This window comes from Rhinolophus hipposideros (assembly GCF_964194185.1).
Source record: "Rhinolophus hipposideros genome assembly, chromosome: 3".
NCBI classification, from domain to species: Eukaryota; Metazoa; Chordata; class Mammalia; order Chiroptera; family Rhinolophidae; genus Rhinolophus; species Rhinolophus hipposideros.
The window spans coordinates 97,266,104-97,283,528 of NC_138049.1; the positions used below are offsets into that span (position 1 = coordinate 97,266,104).

The 17,425-nt window shown below is 42.8% G+C and overlaps 1 pseudogene across 1 annotated transcript; it reads right to left on the minus strand.

Annotated features, from left to right (window-relative positions):
- Window positions 1-9,301: 9,301 nt before the first annotated feature.
- Window positions 9,302-9,831, minus strand: LOC308494560 (large ribosomal subunit protein uL22-like; annotated as a pseudogene). The gene has a single exon. The product of its transcript is annotated as a large ribosomal subunit protein uL22-like (transcript).
- Window positions 9,832-17,425: the final 7,594 nt, after the last annotated feature.

The following is a 17,425-nucleotide window of genomic DNA, read 5'->3' on the forward strand; positions in this document are numbered from 1 at the left end:
ATTGTGGAGTCCTTCAGGACATTCAGTTTCTGGGAAGCTGGACTGCTGTCCTGCTCTTACTTTCCTATAGGTTCTGCCTTCTCTTGTCTCTTCATACACATACACACAACTTTGTAGAAATGAGTGGGAGTAAATATGAATGAAGCAATCTTTACAGCTTTCTTGGTGGCCCCAGGAGTTGCTCTTCCATTATGACACACTCCATGGGATCTGAAAATTATTCTGTTGTAATGCAATTTGGCATAATGAGTATATTTTCATTTTTCAGAAAGATGTAATTGGTGAGGCAGAGAAATGGCTCCTAGACCAGGGGTGTCCAAACCTTTTTCAGCGTTTTTTACCAAGGGCCATATGCGGTAAAATACACAAACAGCCGGGCCACTCACTTGAGGTGAAGTACGTATTGCCTCACCTGGTTTATTTAAGTAAACTAAATATATTTTAGGAATTTGCTGCGGACCAATTAACAATGGATCATGGGCTGCAGTTGGCCTGTGGGCCGCAGTTTGGACACCTCTGTCCTAGACTCTCTGATGAAATTGGCAAGTTAAAAAAAATTCTTAGGGGCGGCTGGTTAGCTCAGCTGGTTAGAGCACGATGCTCGTAACACCAGGGTTGCGGGTTCATTCCCCACATGGGCCACTGTGAGCTGTGCCCTCCACAACTAGATTGAAACAACTACTGACTTGGAGCTGATGGGTCCTGAGAAAACACACTTAAAATAAAATAAAAGTTAAAAAAATAATTCTTAGACTAGGGCAAAGATTCCTAATTTTCTTTTTATTCCCTGACACATTTCTGCCCCATCCGATAGCATAGACCTGTTTTTAAGGTTAATATGAATTCTACTGAATTGTCTTTGGAGGCTTTAAAAAAGAGATATAATACAATACTAAATACAATACTAAAGACCACGTTTCTATGTCCTAGATTGTCCCAAAGGCAGAATTCAGTTTTGGACGTCTTTTGTCATTCAGAAAAGGCAAGGCTAGGGATGTAGAGGCGACAGGTGTCCTGAGGCAGCCCCCGAGGGGAGAGAACATGAATTAGGAGACAGGTGGCTAGGTGCTAGCCATAGTACTGTTCCCAGCCTGCCAGGTCACTTCAATCAGGTCGGCCTTTCTGCGTCTCATCTGTAAAGTGGGAACAATGCTGCTGATTTGCCGTATTGCATTGGCTCCTTGAGAGGCTCAGGGGAGAACAGATGTGGACAGAGTGCTCTGTAGGCAAAGAGATGTCTCTGCTCTTACATCTGTTAATGGTTCTGAAGGTATTGGTGTTTGGTTAGGATGTTTAAGATGGGAAGTTATGGGGTCCTTACGTAGTGGCAGGTTAAAATTCTCCAGTGCAAAGACTATTGTAATAAGAGAATGAACCGTGTGGAGAGAGTGTGCAGAGAAAGGATTCGCAACCAGATCAATGAGCACAGTTGTATGGACCATCTGTTGAGCATGGAAATGTTTTTAATACTAATTCGTAGTGATGAGATTTTACTTGTTCTCCTATAATATAGTGTAAAGGAAAAGAGGCTGGGCTTTAAAAAAAAATAAGTAGGGTAGAAAAGGCTATCTTTGGGCCGGCCCGGTGGCTCAGGTGGTTAGAGCTCTGTGCTTTTAACTCCGAAGACTGCCGGTTCGATTCCCACATGGGCCAGTGGGCTCTCAACCACAAGGTTGCCAGTTCAATTCCTCGAGTCCTGCAAGGGATGGTGGGCAGCGCCCCCTGCAACTAAGGTTGAACACAGCACCTTGAGCTGAGCTGCCGCTGAGCTCCCGAATGGCTCAGTTGGTTGGAGCGCGTCCTCTCAACCACAGGGTTGCCGGTTCGACTCCCGCAGGGGATGGTGGGTTGTGCCCCCTGCAGCTAGCAACAGCAACTGGACCTGGAGCTGAGCTGCGCCCTCCACAACTAAGATTGAAAGGACAGCAACTTGACTTGGAAAAAAAGCCCTGGAAGTACACACTGTTCCCCAATAAAGTCCTGTTCCCCTTCCCCAATAAAATCTTTAAAAAAAAATAGCCTTTTCTTTTTTTAAAATTTTATTTTAAAGATTTTATTGGGGAAGGGGAACAGGACTTTATTGGGGAACAGTGTGTACTTCCAGGGCTTTTTTCCCAGTCAAGTTGTTGTGCTTTCAATCTTAGTTGTGGAGGGCGCAGCTCAGTTCCAGGTCCAGTTGCCGTTGCTAGCTGCAGGGGGCACAGCCCACCATCCCCTGCGGGAGTCGAACCAGTAACCTTGTGGTTGAGAGGACGCCCTCCAACCAACTGAGCCATTCGGAGCTCAGCACAAAGTGCTGTGTTCAATCTTAGTTGCAGGGGGCCCTTCCCACCATCCCTTGCGGGACTCGAGGAATTGAACTGGCAACCTTGTGGTTGAGAGCCCACTGGCCCACGTGGGAATCGAACCCTTGGGAGTTAGGAGCATGGAGCTCTAACTGCCTGAGCCACTGGGCCGGCCCCACCTAAACTCTTTTAACTGAAGCTACAATAAAACCTTTTATTAGCTATCCTGCACATAGTCTTTTCATATTTGAATTATTGAAAATAGCTTTCTTATTCGTTCTGCTTCCATCGAATACACAATTCTCAAACATTTTGGTTTCAGTACTCCTTGATGCTCATAAAAATTATTGAGTACCCCAAAGAGCTTTTGTTATATAGGTTATATCTATTGATATTTACCTTATTAAAACTTACAATGAAAAAAATGAAAGCACTTATTCATTTAAAGGTAACAAACCCATCGTATGTTAACATAAAATAGTGAATGAAAAATACTATTTAAAAAATTTAGTGAGAAGAGTGCCATTGTTTATATTTTTGCAAATCTGCATGTCTGGCATAATAGAAGAGAGTGAATTCTCTTATCTGCATTCAATCTGTTGACATTTGTTGTTTTGGTTGAAGAATATGAAGAAAATCCAACCTCACACATTTGAAAAAGAGGCAGAGAAAAAAAAAAAAAAAAAAAGAAAAAGAGGCAGAGTATGTTACCTTTTCAGACAATTGTGGATATTCTTTGATACTATATCACAAGTCCGCTAAAGGTTTGTTGCAATGTACAACCTCAAACTTTTTGTACTCTACTATAAACATTCATTGGTTTGTTTTGAACTTTGAAGGGATCTTTTACTGATGTCTGATTTTGTAGCATCATGCATTGGTCATTTAGAAAATACAGCAAATCTTTTAAATGTCAGCACATTTCATGATGCAATACCAAAAAATTGTATTTGTTAATATCACCACCAGTCTCATCAGAAAAGTCTTGGAAAGCTATTAAGCCACAGTAGCGGATACAAGTTTTCAAAAAAATTCTAAATTTTGCTTGAAAGCTTGAGTTTGATCATTGCTAACAAATGATGTCAGGCTCACTTTATTTTTGAGAAAATGTCAGATACCCAAGGCTGAATCACTTTGATTTATTTGTGAGCTGTTCTTTCAAATAAAAATGATATTCCACGAAGAAAGTTGCTAATTCAGCTCAAAATTCAGGGAAATTGCTTAAGTGCTTTTTCTCAAGAAAAACACTGTATTTAGGTAAGGAACAGAAGTGCTTTATGCGTATATCTATAGAGTGGTATTGAAAAGATGTGTACTTAAAACAAATAATTTTTAGTGTTTCATCAAGGATTTCCTTAAGTGAAACAGGTAGTTTTTTCCTGTTCATGGGTGGAAGTGAAGAATACCTTGACTGCTGGTACAATTTAGTGGCATTGCCTTGATTTGTGCTAAGGTAGCAACAATTTTACTTATCGTTACTTTTCTATCAGTGCAAATCTCATCAGAGTGACAAAGGCAAATAATATTATTATGAAAATAGTTTTGATCCCAGAGACCCTGAAAGGGTCTCAGGGATCCCTAGGCCTCCACAGGCCACACTTAGAGAATCCTGTTCTAATACATGCTCACAGCACCGAGAATCTTGCCCCCCTAGATTGCTATTCTGAGAGCATCCCTTCCTTCAGAAGTCTTAAATGTCTTCCAAATCCTTCACTCAACAAAAGCACTAATTATGTGTCAGGATCTTTTTTAGAGAATTAACATTGAATAAGATACAATCTTTATTCGCCAAGAATTTTCTTGGGGGATTTGGGGAGTAAGGGGAGGAAATAGATAATTAAAGAGTTATATATAATGTAAGATAAGAATTTCTTAAAGAGAGAGCATTGGTGAGCTTGTTCCCCTGCATATGTCATTGGTTTTGGTTCAAATAAACTCTTTAAAAAATTAAAGAAAAGTATGTTAAAGGTGATAGATCTAAAATTCAGCATTCCCTTTGTAGTCTAAATCTGAACTCTTCAATCACATGAGAAATCCTCACCAAATCAATCCCAGGTCTTTCCTTCCATCCAACCTCTTTTAAAAATGTCCACGTTAGTTATCTTTGGAAATGTTTTCCTGCTTAATTATGATTGGCTGCAGGCATTATAGTTTCGTGCTTACACATGCACATGTTCTTTTCTTACTTTATTGTTCTTTGGCGTTTGTCCTTTATTTCACATTTACAGGTGTGTAGCCTTGAGCCAGTGTAGCTGATAACTGATGTTTATTTTTTTCCTTGTCTTTATGCTTAAATGTAAGCCTCTACTTGCTTTACACATTACATTAGCCTTGTGTTGGGTGATGTAACAGTGTTGGTCTTATTTGGGGTAACGTCATCACCTCCCCCCCGCCCCCGCAAGTTATGTCAGGACAATGCACCCCAGAAGCAGAGAAGACTTGTAGAAATAGCTGCCGTTCTTTCCCTCTGGTCTCCATTCCGACCATCTGCTGAACGTCTTCTGCGTACGGGATGCAAACCTCTTCCTTGGGATTTCCATAAAACAGCTGAATCCCGCCTGGGGCATCAGTGGCAAAAGTCAGACACGTGCTCGCGCGTGTGGGAGCCAATAGTAAGTAACTTTTGCAAACGCGCCTCTGGAAATCCCTTGGCTAGGAGGCTGCTTCTTTCTGTACGACACGGTTAAAACTTAGTCTTTCAACAGGAACAACATGAAAACGTAGACGGGATAGTGAGAAAGGCTTTTCCCGTTGTCAGTGGGAGAGATGTTAAAGGAGCTTCAAAAAAAGAGTGCGGGGAACTGTTGTAAAAATTCCGTTAACTGTTCCGCGACTGAAGGACTTAGGCGAAGGGGGCGGAGATGGGCTCGGTAGAGTCTCTGGCCCTTTAAGGAGGAGGGACAGACACCAGACTCGGTACCTTTAAGAGTCTCTTTGTCTGGAAACCTCCTTATTTACCCTCCTGTGCTTCAACCAAACTTCGACCCGCGATTCACAACGCCCTTCTACGCCGCCGCTCCTTACGCTAGGCTCAAGCCGGCCTCGCGTTTGTGGCTGACCCTAAACTTTGCGCCGGTGGCGCGAACCCTCGGAGCAGACGTCTGTGCCGAGGTCGGTGCCCAGCGCTGCGCCGTTGGCGCAATGCGGGGTCCGGGGGGCGGGGCTCCGGCGGACGGGCCAATGGGTGGGCAGGGGGCGGGGCCGCGTTCGGTTGTCTCGCGCCCTGGTGACAGCTCGCGCGTGCTGATGATGGCGGTAAATAGACGGGGGGGTCGGGGGAGGGGGCCGAGGAGGTGGGGAGGTGGCAAAGGGGGTAGCTCCAGGGGGTGGGGGGACGGGGACCGGGGAGGACGCGGCGGCCGGGGGGCCCGTTCTAAGACTTGGAGGCGGGGACAGGAGTCTCCGGCACAGTGGCCCTCCCCTTTAAAGAAGCCAAATCCTCACACACCGGGTGAGGGGCGACAAAGGCGGCGCGCGCCTCGCGGGCGGGAGGAGCGGCGGCAGGGGGCGGGACCGCGGCGCCGGCGGGCTGGGGGCGCCCGGGGCGGGGGCCGGCGGGAGGCGAGAGCCGGCAGCCCAGGCGCGCCGGCGCTGGGTTTTGGCGGGGTGGGCGACGACCGGGTCCGGGGGGAAGCCCTGGGTCGAGCGGGGAAGGGAGGCTTGGGGGCCACGGGTCTGGGGATGAGGAGGACTAAGGGGAGAAAGGGTTAGAGGCAGCGAGGGGAGAGTGAGGACAAGCCAGCCAAGGAGGTGGGAAGGAGGCAGAAAGCGGGGCGGGTAGTAAGGAAGTCAGCCGGGCAGGCGACGCGGTGAGGCGAGCCGGGGCTTGGAAGAGGGCTCCTGGGCTGAGGAGGGAGAGCGAGGGTCTGAAGGGGCAAGCTTTGTGGGGCGGCGGTGGCGTGAGCGGTGCTGGTGAGGGGCTTGGAAGTGGCGGCACGGGGGCAGAGCCGGGGCAGTAGTTGGGCGCCGAGGAGAGAGGGTGACTAAGAGCCAGACGTGACGAGGGTGTGAACGAGCGCCGGGCGGGATGCGCCGGAGGGCTGGGACCGGCGGCCGGGGTGAGAAGGCGCGCTGCTGAGCACGGTGTGGGGCAGCGGGGGGCGCTGGGGGTGGAGTCCTCAAAGTGCGAGAAGGTGGGCGAGACCCTGGGCTGCGCGGACCGGGTGGGGCTAGGGGTCGGAGCGTCGTGGGGGGTGGGGGGCAGCAGAGGAGGGATGGGGCGTTTGTAGGGCTGCAGAGAGGAAGGGGCTGAGAGGTGACGGCGGTCTGGGACAGGCTGACGGGGCAATTGTGGCGACTGACGGGGTTCCGCAGGGTCCGAGGTACAAACGGTGAGGCGAAGAGACGGGGCTGACGGCCGGCGGACCCGTGAGGAGAGCCAGGAAGAGGGGCCCGGGTTTGAAGGATGAGATGGGGACTGAGGGAAGGGGACGGGGGTAAGCGAAGCCGGGGCCGTCCTGTGGGATGCCGAACCGGGCTAGACTGGGCCGCACAGGCGTGTGGTGGGGAGACGCGCCCGCAGGGCTGCCGTGTCACGGCGCGGGCTCCGCAGCGCAGGGCCAGGCGTAGGCAGCCTTTGGTGCGGAAGAGGAGCGACCATGGTGAGTGCGGAGAGACCAGAGCTGGGGGAGAAAACTAGAAGTAGGGGTGGGGGGGGGGCAGGAGAGGAATTCTTTGTTGAGAAGAGAACTGTGTCTTAAAACTGAGTCCTTTTGTTCCTAAAAGTCGGAAATTCCAGGAAGCCCTTTCTCTCGTCAAGGAGCCTGGAATGTGCTTCTACCTTTCACTGCGTTCAGTTTGACTTTTCATGTCCACTTTGAAAAGATGAGACCCATTTTGATTTAATTCTGTTCTTGTCTGCACGATAAAGTATGAACTCAGTGCTCAAAGTCTCCGCATTTCACTGGGGTTGTGGTCATGGGAAATGGGGGGTAGTTTTTCACAGGGGGGCTGAGCCTGTGTAGTGTGATCGTCGTGTGTGGCAGTAGTGTTGCACCTGACCAGCACGCACTGGCCACACAGCTTTAGAAACAGAGTTTTCATTTTCAGTAGACATCCCAGAGCTGTTGAGATGAAGATGAACATCTTTTCGTTTTGATAAAATCAACCTGGTTTATTTTTGGTGGCTGGAGAATATTGAGAAATCACTTCGGAGGAAGGCAGATAACCAACCAGGAAAGTTTGCTGGGGAAGAGATTTGAATCAGGGCTGGGAGGGCTTTGAGTTCCTAAGCTGTCTTTAGCGTTGTGTGGGACGTTTCATACTGTACTAGGTAACTCACCTACTTAGCAAAATGGAATAAAGACAGGGAGATGTGTAGAATAGTGGAGGATTTTGCAGTGGAATTTATCTCTTAGGTTAAATAATGAATTTATTTTTATCATGAAAAAAATTAGAAGATAACGTAAGCTGGCGCCTTGGGCAGCTCCACTGTCTCTTCTGCTTTCTAGTTGTGAATAAAGGCCATATTAATCTTAATTTTCTAGAAGCTTCGGATTTTTAAGACTCTTTTGGAAATCAAAAGGAAGGTAAGAAATTTGGGACAAAATTTAGGTTATTCTTACTGAATATTTTGTTTTGATGTTTTTATTCTGAAGCTTTTACATTTAGCTAAGAATGCGAACAGTTAATACTTTGCATTTGATGGTGCCAACGGATAACATATAATTCATTTAGAGAAAAAATGCAAACTGTTCTTGTACATTCAGATACACAGAGATGCTTTTTTTTCAAAATTGTGTAAATTTTGGATTGCCACTGTTTTCTGGATGTTTGTATCAAAGATGAGGTTGAAGACACTTGTAATAATTAGAAAGATTCCATTTTGATTTGTGGATATCGGAAACATTGGTTATTAATATATGTGCATAATTTAGAATCTTGAATCTTTCTGAATTCAGTGGCTGTGTTCGTGTATTGTGGATTCTGTTAAGTAGGTATTCGAGGTGACTAGTTTGCTTTAGCAGTTTAACAGAGGATCTTTTAAAATTACTATTTTTTGCTGCTAGGTTTCAAGAGGATTAGTCTGAAACGTTAACTTTCAAGCTGAAGAGTGACTTTGGTATGAGGTGTCTGTTTCTTTGAGAGGTGTGTGCATATTCCCTTCCTTTACGGATGTATTTGGGCTGGCTCTTCTTTGAGGTTGTACTCGGTGTGTGGTATTGCCATTGTAAGAATACAATTGTTTTATACTTGGTATCTTTATATAAATTATTTTAGACTCATTTGACATTGATGAAGAAGAAAATATAAACTATAAGATCAACCAAGGCAATCTGTCTGGGTCCTGCCTTTTGTTTGTGTATGCTGCCATACAAAATTGCGTCTTGCTGCTAAATCACCCATTCTTATTTGCTAAGCAAAACACTTTTAAGTTTATATTTTCAGATTTAAATAGGTAGGTTGTACATAATTAAATGTTTTTCTGGTTAATCGTAGATTCTTTGGATGGGAAGAAACCTTGAAAGGACCTCTAGTCCTTTAGCCCGCAACTTCAGTCAATATCCCACTTAAGTCGTCCCACGTAGATAAGAATTTATCCTATTTTCGTAAATCTTCAGAGGTAATGTGGCAACCTTTGAAGATAATCTTCCAGCATTTAATTATTTTCTCTATAAGCAGAGTCTGTCTTCTGTCTAACCAGCACACACTTAATCCATATTTGTATTTATTCTCTTTTGCCGCATTCTCAATTTTTGAGTAAAATTACCTGATTACTATAGTATTAAGAAGACTCTAGTTCTTTGTAAACTTAATAATAGTAGCTACTGTGTATAGTGCTTTTGTGCGAGACACAGTTGTAAGCCCTTTGCATATTGTAACCCATTTACTCCTCACAGCAAGCCGGTGAGGTTGGCACTATTACTCTTCCCATTTTATGTGTGAAGAAATAGAGGCTCCTTCAGATTTAGTCATTTGCTCAAGGTTCTATTCAGACGTTTCTGTTTTTTTTTTCTTCTGCTTTTCCTTTTATTAGCATGTATTTGATGTTGAATTTACTCCGGGGCCGTAAGTTTTTATTTCCTTAGTTTCTTCTGGGAGATCTTCTGAGCAACCTCCCCTTCTGCTTTAGGAACAATTTGTTCTTTTTCAGGGAGGGTCGTCATCTCAGTGTGGCAGGGGGAGCTCAGTGTGGGTTAATCTACCCGTGAGCTCTGTAAGTTCCGCGCTGCATCTTGGGAGCTTCGTTCACCTGGCTGTGCTCAGTGACCGTAGAGTCGACGTGTAAACCCTTAAGTGCAGCATTCCTCTCTGCATTTTTAAGCACGTGCAGTAAAAATGCTGCAGTCTTTTTGCGCCACCGATCCTGAGTCCAAACCCACTGTTTGGCCCGGGCACATCTCCCAACTCCACCATTGTAAGGACGGAATGGCGCACATGGCTTTTGTAACGTGACATCCTTCCAATACTTGGTGGCTTTTCGGTGATGCAGACCCTTGATGGCCTGGGCAGTTTCACGAGTGTTCTTAAAATGAACCCGTAGATTTGAACCTCTCCATTTACATGATTTTGTGGGGTTCTCTGGGTCAAGTGAATAGCGAACCATTTTCAGAGGTCACCTCAGGCCGCTTTTGAGAAGAGAGCTCAGACGTTTCTTTAGCTACTTGTTAGATAGTTGATAATCTTTTAGTACAAATAATTCTTGGGTTTTTTTTTGGGGGGGGGTCAAGTACTAACTGATACGTATTTTTTTTGTTGTTGTTCATAAGGGAGAATTCTACCAAATGGTGGGGATCAGATTCGAACCTTGGCATTTTGCCAGCAATTTGTGCTCTGACTCACACTGGTATTACCTCTACTGGACTGGTGTGAAGTCATCCCTCACCATTGCTGGTTTATTTTAATCCCTTAAGGGATCTTGTTTGCTGGTCCTTGAATTACCTCTGTGGTTCTGTTATTAACTGTTTCTCAGGCCCTTTCTAGGTGAGACAAACACCATAAAGGTTATGTCGAATGCAAAAATTATATTAGGGTTCTTCGGGTTCTCGCTTTTTTTCATTATAAAATTGTATTCATAAAGCAAAACAATCCAAAGACAATAAAAATAAATGCTTAACTGCATTGCAGGTTAATGGTTACCTGTCTACCTTTGTAGCTAGAAAATGACCCAGGACTTGTTATGTACCATACAGGTTTACAGTTGAGAGATTCTTGCCCATTGAGGAAAGATGGAACTCAGATTTCAGTTCAGATATCCATAAGCAATATCTTTTCAAACTCTTGGTAAATTTTTACTACCTTCTTTTTGTTTCCTGTGTAAATAATATGCTAAGTACATTTGCACATGCTTTAATTTGGTTAAATAAGTGATTCACTCATTTTTTTTAAATTAAGACTTTATTTGTTTAGAGCAGTTTTGGGTTCACAGCAAAATTGAGAGGAAGATACAGAAATTTCCCATGTACCCCCTGCCCCCACATATGCACAGCCTCCCCCATTATCAACATCCCCCACCAGAGTCATTCATTTATTACAATTGATCCACTCTTTAAAGAAAAAACTAATAATTAGTGTTTACTAAGTGCCCAGTGTGAGCTAAGTATGGCAGTTGATTAAAACTCACAACAATCCTATGAGGGAACATCTGTTGTTAATACTTTATTTTTTTGGTGACTTTTGGTTTTTGTTTTACGATATTTCAAACTTATAGAAAAGTTGCAAAAACGGTGCAAGAAACTTCTATACATCCTTACACAAATTCACCAGATTTCATTTTGCCCAATTTGCTTTATCATGTTAACCTCACTTGAGTATTTTTAAACAATTAAAAAAAATAAATGGTTATGAAGGCCTTAATTTTAAAAAGAGGAGGGAAGAATGTCTTGGGTGTATCAGCAAGTTGATATGTGTTTGATTTTAGTCAAGCATGTGAAGCAAAGGAATCTCAAGATTGGATTTAGAGTGGATTTTGCTGTTTTATGGTTCGCTGTCTTCAGTCTGTTCTGAAAAACATTCTTTTACCTGTAAGTGATGAGTTTGTAGGCCCCTTCCGCATCAGCAAAAACTGTGTCTGGCAGTGTCCCCTCTGCTGGGGACCTCCTCAGCGCCTGGCATGATGTGCTCACACATGAGTGGGTCCTCAGGATATGCTGGCTCCTGAAGATGTAGGGGTGATTGTTAAGTGAAAACAGGAGCCACAGGGCTGTTGAGCATCGTGACTAGGACATATTTAGATGAAATGTATGTTTTGAAAATCCTTATGTAGCTCTAAGGAGCTGGAAAAGATCTAAGTGCAAAGTGCAGCGCCTGAAGAACATTGGTTGCAATGAATACAAATAGGTTTGCCTAGGTAAGGGAATGAATATAAATATTGTAACATTCTGTGACCTCCCCCCAAATAACCATTTCAGTTGTTGTCCTGTAAGAAGATTTAACTCACCCCATCCCCATTGCCACCTTCCAGCTCATGCTCAGTCTTTCTTAAAACGATAGCCTATCCTTTCGATAAAGGCGTGAACTGCAGAGGCCTGTCCGATTTCAGTGAAAGGACTGGTAGCTGTATTCTGATAAATGTAAAATACAGCACATGTGAGCTTCTTCCCCGCCCCCGCCCGCCTTTTTAAGTGATCATCAAAGTAATGAAATACAGCTCCTTATTAAAGCTTCTTGTAATAATTAAAAACACTTTGCTTTCATAAGGATGAGAAAATTACAAATTATTTGGAAAGCATTCTCAGTCATGCATTATTGTTTCTGAGGCATGGGCAGTTTTTAAAGATGAATACTGTTCCTTTTCATTTACATGTTAATAGAAGTCTGAAAAGTCAGGTGCTCTTGTGGAATTTTCAGGGTTGTTTTTATTATATGTCACGTTGTAAACAGCATCCTGTGACAGGTATTTTCTCTCTTTGTCTTCTATTGAGCTAATTAGTAATTTACACTCTGGTAGCATCTCTTCCAGCCTCACTGTGTGAAAATGCCTGCTACTCTGTGCCTTGTGTGCAGCCTGGGCTGGCAGATGATTGGGGGCAGATGCTGGTTAGCACATCAGAAGGATCCGGGCTCAAATTTGTTTTTGTGTTTTTAGAAACATACAGGTTTTTGTATATGCCCTGCCCCTGCTCTGCCTCCCCTCCTCCCTCACCCCCCAGAAATTTCAATAGGAATGTTGTGACCTCCTGTAATCCAGAGTGACTGTCCTTGATTCCATTTGGGCCTGTTTTCTATTCTGTCCCCACCCCCACCCCAAACGGTGTGGGATTTGGGGAGGATTAGCAGGGCAGTGTAGCATAGTTGAGAGCCCAGAAAGCTGGATTTCATTGCTCCCTCCCGTCATCAGAATACAGAGCTTCTTGTCATTGTCTTTAGAACCCAGAAGTCCTTCTCTTGCTGGGCACGTTATGTGAGGGGTGAGAGGCAGCACTACCGCTAGTGAGTTAAGAAGGTGCTTTTCCTATGACACTCGTATCCCTCCAGAGGAAGGAGAGGCCCTAGCTTTGCATCAGCTTTCTCACAATGCAGCTGCGAGTGACCCAGAGAATTTGCAGCTAGGCGTTAGCACTTTGTCACGTTAGTGTTCTGCTCCTTCCTGCCCCGCTCCATCTCTTTCAGTCCCTGACTTGGGCAAGATGATGCGTGGTATCTGCCATGTGCTTACTTGAATAGGCCCTGTGTACATATTAAAGTGGCAAGAGCTTCCGACTTTGGATTAAAGTCTTAAGGATCAGTTTGTTTAGGGAGGAACATAAATTTAATTGAGAACGAAAGGAAGGGTAGAGAAAAGGGTTTACTGATTTATCAGTTTTGAACCAAAACCTTTCTAGAAAGCCAGATAATTTGTGGTACTTATTTTTGCAGTTTTGGATACTAATTTATCAGGATAATAAGGTCGAAGTCCCTGTTAGAACTGGTTAGGGTCCCCTTGACAGAAATTGTAGCCTGGAGATGGCCACAAAGAAAATCCGGAAAGAAAATGTGTGAATAGTTCCGTTCAATGCTAATAACATCATCATCATAGACATCTAGCCTCTGACAGTAAATCAGCACTCATGAACAGAGGACATCTCATTTACTCAAGCATTACAGAGTCTGTGGGGCTGTGTTAGTGTTTCCCTCACATTAACTCCTTTTTCTCTGTTCTCATACAACTACCTATATCGATTGTCTTGATTATTTTGGAAGTTCATGGCTAGATGCTAATTATACTGTTTTACTTTAACATCTAAAAGAGGTCAAAGGCCAGATTAATAAGCAACATATAAAAAGTAAAATATCATCAAAGTGGACTGATCACGCCAAAAGGTGTTATGAGTAAGTAAAGGTGAGGAAATGAATACGTGACTGTGGAATTGAATATACTCTTTTAAAAGAAACGTTTCTAAAATGTATGGCATAGCTTGAAGTGCTGATACCAGTGCATTTCAGGTGAAAGATAAGTGTTTTAATGAAGAGAACAAAATTTTGCGGTCAGCTTCATTGTCTACTCCATGCTAAAACCCCCAATTGGTTAAATATTACCAGTCTCCCCAGTTATACTGTTAATCTGCTTCTTGAATTTTATTTCTCCATAGGCAATTCAGCTTAGCCTACAACTAATAATAAATTTAAAATCTATTTAACCTATAAATTCAGTAATCGTACTCAAGTAAATACAAAATAAAATATATAATACCACTTTTTTAAAAAGATTTTATTGGGGAAGGGGAACGACTGTATTATTGGGGAACAGTGTGTACTTCCAGGACTTTTTTTCCAAGTCAAGTTGCTGTCCTTTCAGTCTTAGTTGTGGAGGGCAGCAACTCAGCCCCAGGTCCAGTTGCCATTGCTAGTTGCAGGGGGCGCAGCCCACCATCCCTTGCGGGAGTCGAACCGGCAACCTTGCAGTTGAGAGGACGCGCTCCAACCAACTGAGCCATCTGGGAGCTCAGTGGCAGCTCAACTCAAGGTGCCATGTTCAATCTTAGTTGCAGGAGCGCTGCCCACCATCCCTTGCGGGACTCGAGCAATCGAACCAGCAACCCTGTGGTTGAGAGCCCACCAGCCCATGTGGGAATCGAACTGGCAGCCCTTGGAGCCAGGAGCACGGTGCTCCAACCACCCAAGCCACCTGGCTGGCCCCATAATTACCACTTTTTACCTATCAGATTGAAAGATTAAACAAGTTGATGATAGTAGAGGATGAGGATGGGGGTTGGAAGTGTCACACATTGTTGGTGAGAATGTACGTTTTCTTGAGGTAAATTTAGCAATGTCTGTTGGAATTTAAAATGTGCGTACCTTGTTACCCAGCAATTCCACTTCTATAAGTTTGTCCTGTAGATATAGTCATACACTTGGATGAAAACTGTGATTACAGAGTTTTTCTTTACAGCATTGTTTGTTACAGCAAAAAAATGAATTCCATCTGTCAGAGCCTGACTGAATAATGTATGATTAGTCCACACGAGGTGAAATACCACTAAGCTGTTAAGAATGCAAGGGGTCTCTATTTGCTGATCTAGAAAGATGCGCACTAAGTTATTTTAAATAGTCACATTATAGAACAATATGTAGAGAACATTCCTACTTTTGTCAACTATTAAGGGCTGTCATTGAGGTGTTCCATTTTTGGGGAGAAGGTAACCACTTTTTACTCTCTATACGTGTGAGGAAGGGATTATAACAGAACATCTTCATGAAGGAATCTTCTGTAGTAGTAAGCGAGACAGAGGAGGATGGCCAGAGAAGAGAACTGCTCCATTCATGTGATGTGCCTCAGTCAGAAGCTTTTGAGTCAGAAGTGAGGACTGGAATGGCAGAAAGAGCGCATAGAGGAGAAGTTGAGGCCATTTGGTGGAGGTTTTAAAGGTACTGAGAAAGGCCTGCGTTTGATTTGAAAAGAATCTATAAAATGGAGATGATAATAATAGTATTTAGTCCATTGGGATGTGAGGACGACTTAAATAATGTGTATAAGATGTTTAGAACAGTGACTGACACCTATTCAGTGCTCAGTGTTAGCTATTATTATTGAATGAAAATACATGATCTTTTGTAAGCCTGAATAAATTAATGAGTTGTCTTGTTGTTATGTATAGTGATGATTCTGCTGACCCTACTGATAGATCATGCAGCTTGGGTTTTCCAGTAGTAATGATGGTTGGCCCAAACTTTCCCATTCTTCACTTTTGAACCTCCTACCTACTAGCACTTAGTATCAAAATCTGAAATACTGAAGGATTACAATTTTAGACATACGATGTCCTACAAGTTGCTATTGGTTTTGTTAACCAATATTATCATGTATACTAGTTAACATTTGGGGTTTGTAAAAAGGAGGGGAACAGGTAATTTGGGGGAGGGACATCATTTTCTGTGCCTATGGGCTATGGAATAGATACATCACTTTGCACAGCATGTGTTAGTTTTTGTTAGCAGTACAGTAAAATGAGCATATTAGCTACGACACCTCCATTGGCAGCCAGCAGTTGGCTTGTGAAACCTTTTAGAAAACAGAAATCTGGTGAGAAGTGTTCCTGAGCAGTTGAAATACATCTTTTGGGGGGAAATTACATAGAACAAGAAAAGTAGAAAACATTTTTCCTCTGAAAGTAAATTGTTTCCCCACTGAGAGCCATGAGAAAAGATATTTTACCGGTGGACTGAGATGTGACAGTCTAATTGTAGAGGGCTTTAGAGTTCTTTTTGTATTTCAACTTTTCATTTTAAGTTTCTCATTTAAAGAACTTCAAAGTATGTATAATGAAGAAAATTATGAACATAAATTTTTGTACTATAAAAAATTAAATCCGTCTATTTTAAGAATGATGAATTTCTCATTTTATAGTATATATTCTAATGTAAATTATTTTTCCATTCTACTTCCAGTTAAAATGTATCTTAAAACAATCTTTCTGAGGTTTTTTTCTTTAAATCCTTCAGCAGAAATAACAAGAAAAATTTATATTTAAGCACAGGACTTGGCACAAGTAATGTCCAATAAATTTTTATTGAATAAATTAATGTATGCATGAATGAAAAACGTTCTGAATGTGGACTTCATACCCTGATTTGGCCACAGTCTAGCACTGGTGTATAAAGGCTCTCTGTTCAGCACCCTTCCCGTGCCCGGTGCCCTTTCCCACCCCACGAGCATGCTCCCTAATTTGTTTGCTCTCTGTCCTTGATTCTGTATGCCTCTTTGTAAAATGTGTAGTGATGTTTTTTTGTGTATGTATCTTTAATTCCAAAATTGCTCATTATAGCACACTTTTGTAGAATTTGGCTCTAGAATTTTTCCTGTAAAAGTGCTGTAGGTCTTGCTCTGGTTTTTCCCTTTTTCACTCAGCATTAATTGAAGACCTATGTATGTTTTTAGATGTACATTTGGCTAATTGGTCCTCACTGCCGCATAGTATTCCGTGGTGTGCTTCCACTCCCATAGAGATGGGTCCTAGGCTACCGTAAACAGTGCTACCAATAAACAGTCTTGTACGTTTCCATTGTGGCTGTGTATCTGAGGAGTTCTTTGGGAGACGACTCAGGAGTGGCATTGTGGCATAAGGATGGTCAGGCGGCTGAATGGTTGTATCAGTTTGCACCCCATAGGCATTGCGTTCCCCACTACCCCAACACTTGCTTGGTATTGTCCATAGTTTTCATTTTTATAATTTAATAATGTCTCATTTTAATTTATATTTTTTAATTACTAGTGAGTTTGAGCATTTCTTCATCTCCTAGTGAGCTGTTTCCCTTTTGTGAAAAAAGCATGAAACAATAAGCATAGTATTTTATTTATTTTTTTTAAGCTAGAGGAACTTTTGGTTATGCATTGTGATTTGTAAGATTAATGTGTTTTCTCACACTTCCAAAAGGGAAGAACATCAGACATTAAGTAGAAGCTTAAAGTATTGTTTTCTTTCTGATTGCAAGAAATGATGAAACATTATTTTTAAGCATGCAACTTGAAAGCTATAAAGTATACTACAATTAAACCACCTTGGTAATCTATTCTCATTGTCTTCATTTATGCTAAAAATTGAGAGCAAGTGTTTTTACCAGAGTAGATTTGGTCAGAAAATGCTTCATCCCATTAGATTTTTAAAATCTCCCCTGGACAAAAGTCAGTAGAAGATACTTCCATACACACACACACACACACACACACACACACAGACACACACACAGAGGGTGTATAAAAATGTATACACATTTAAAGAAAG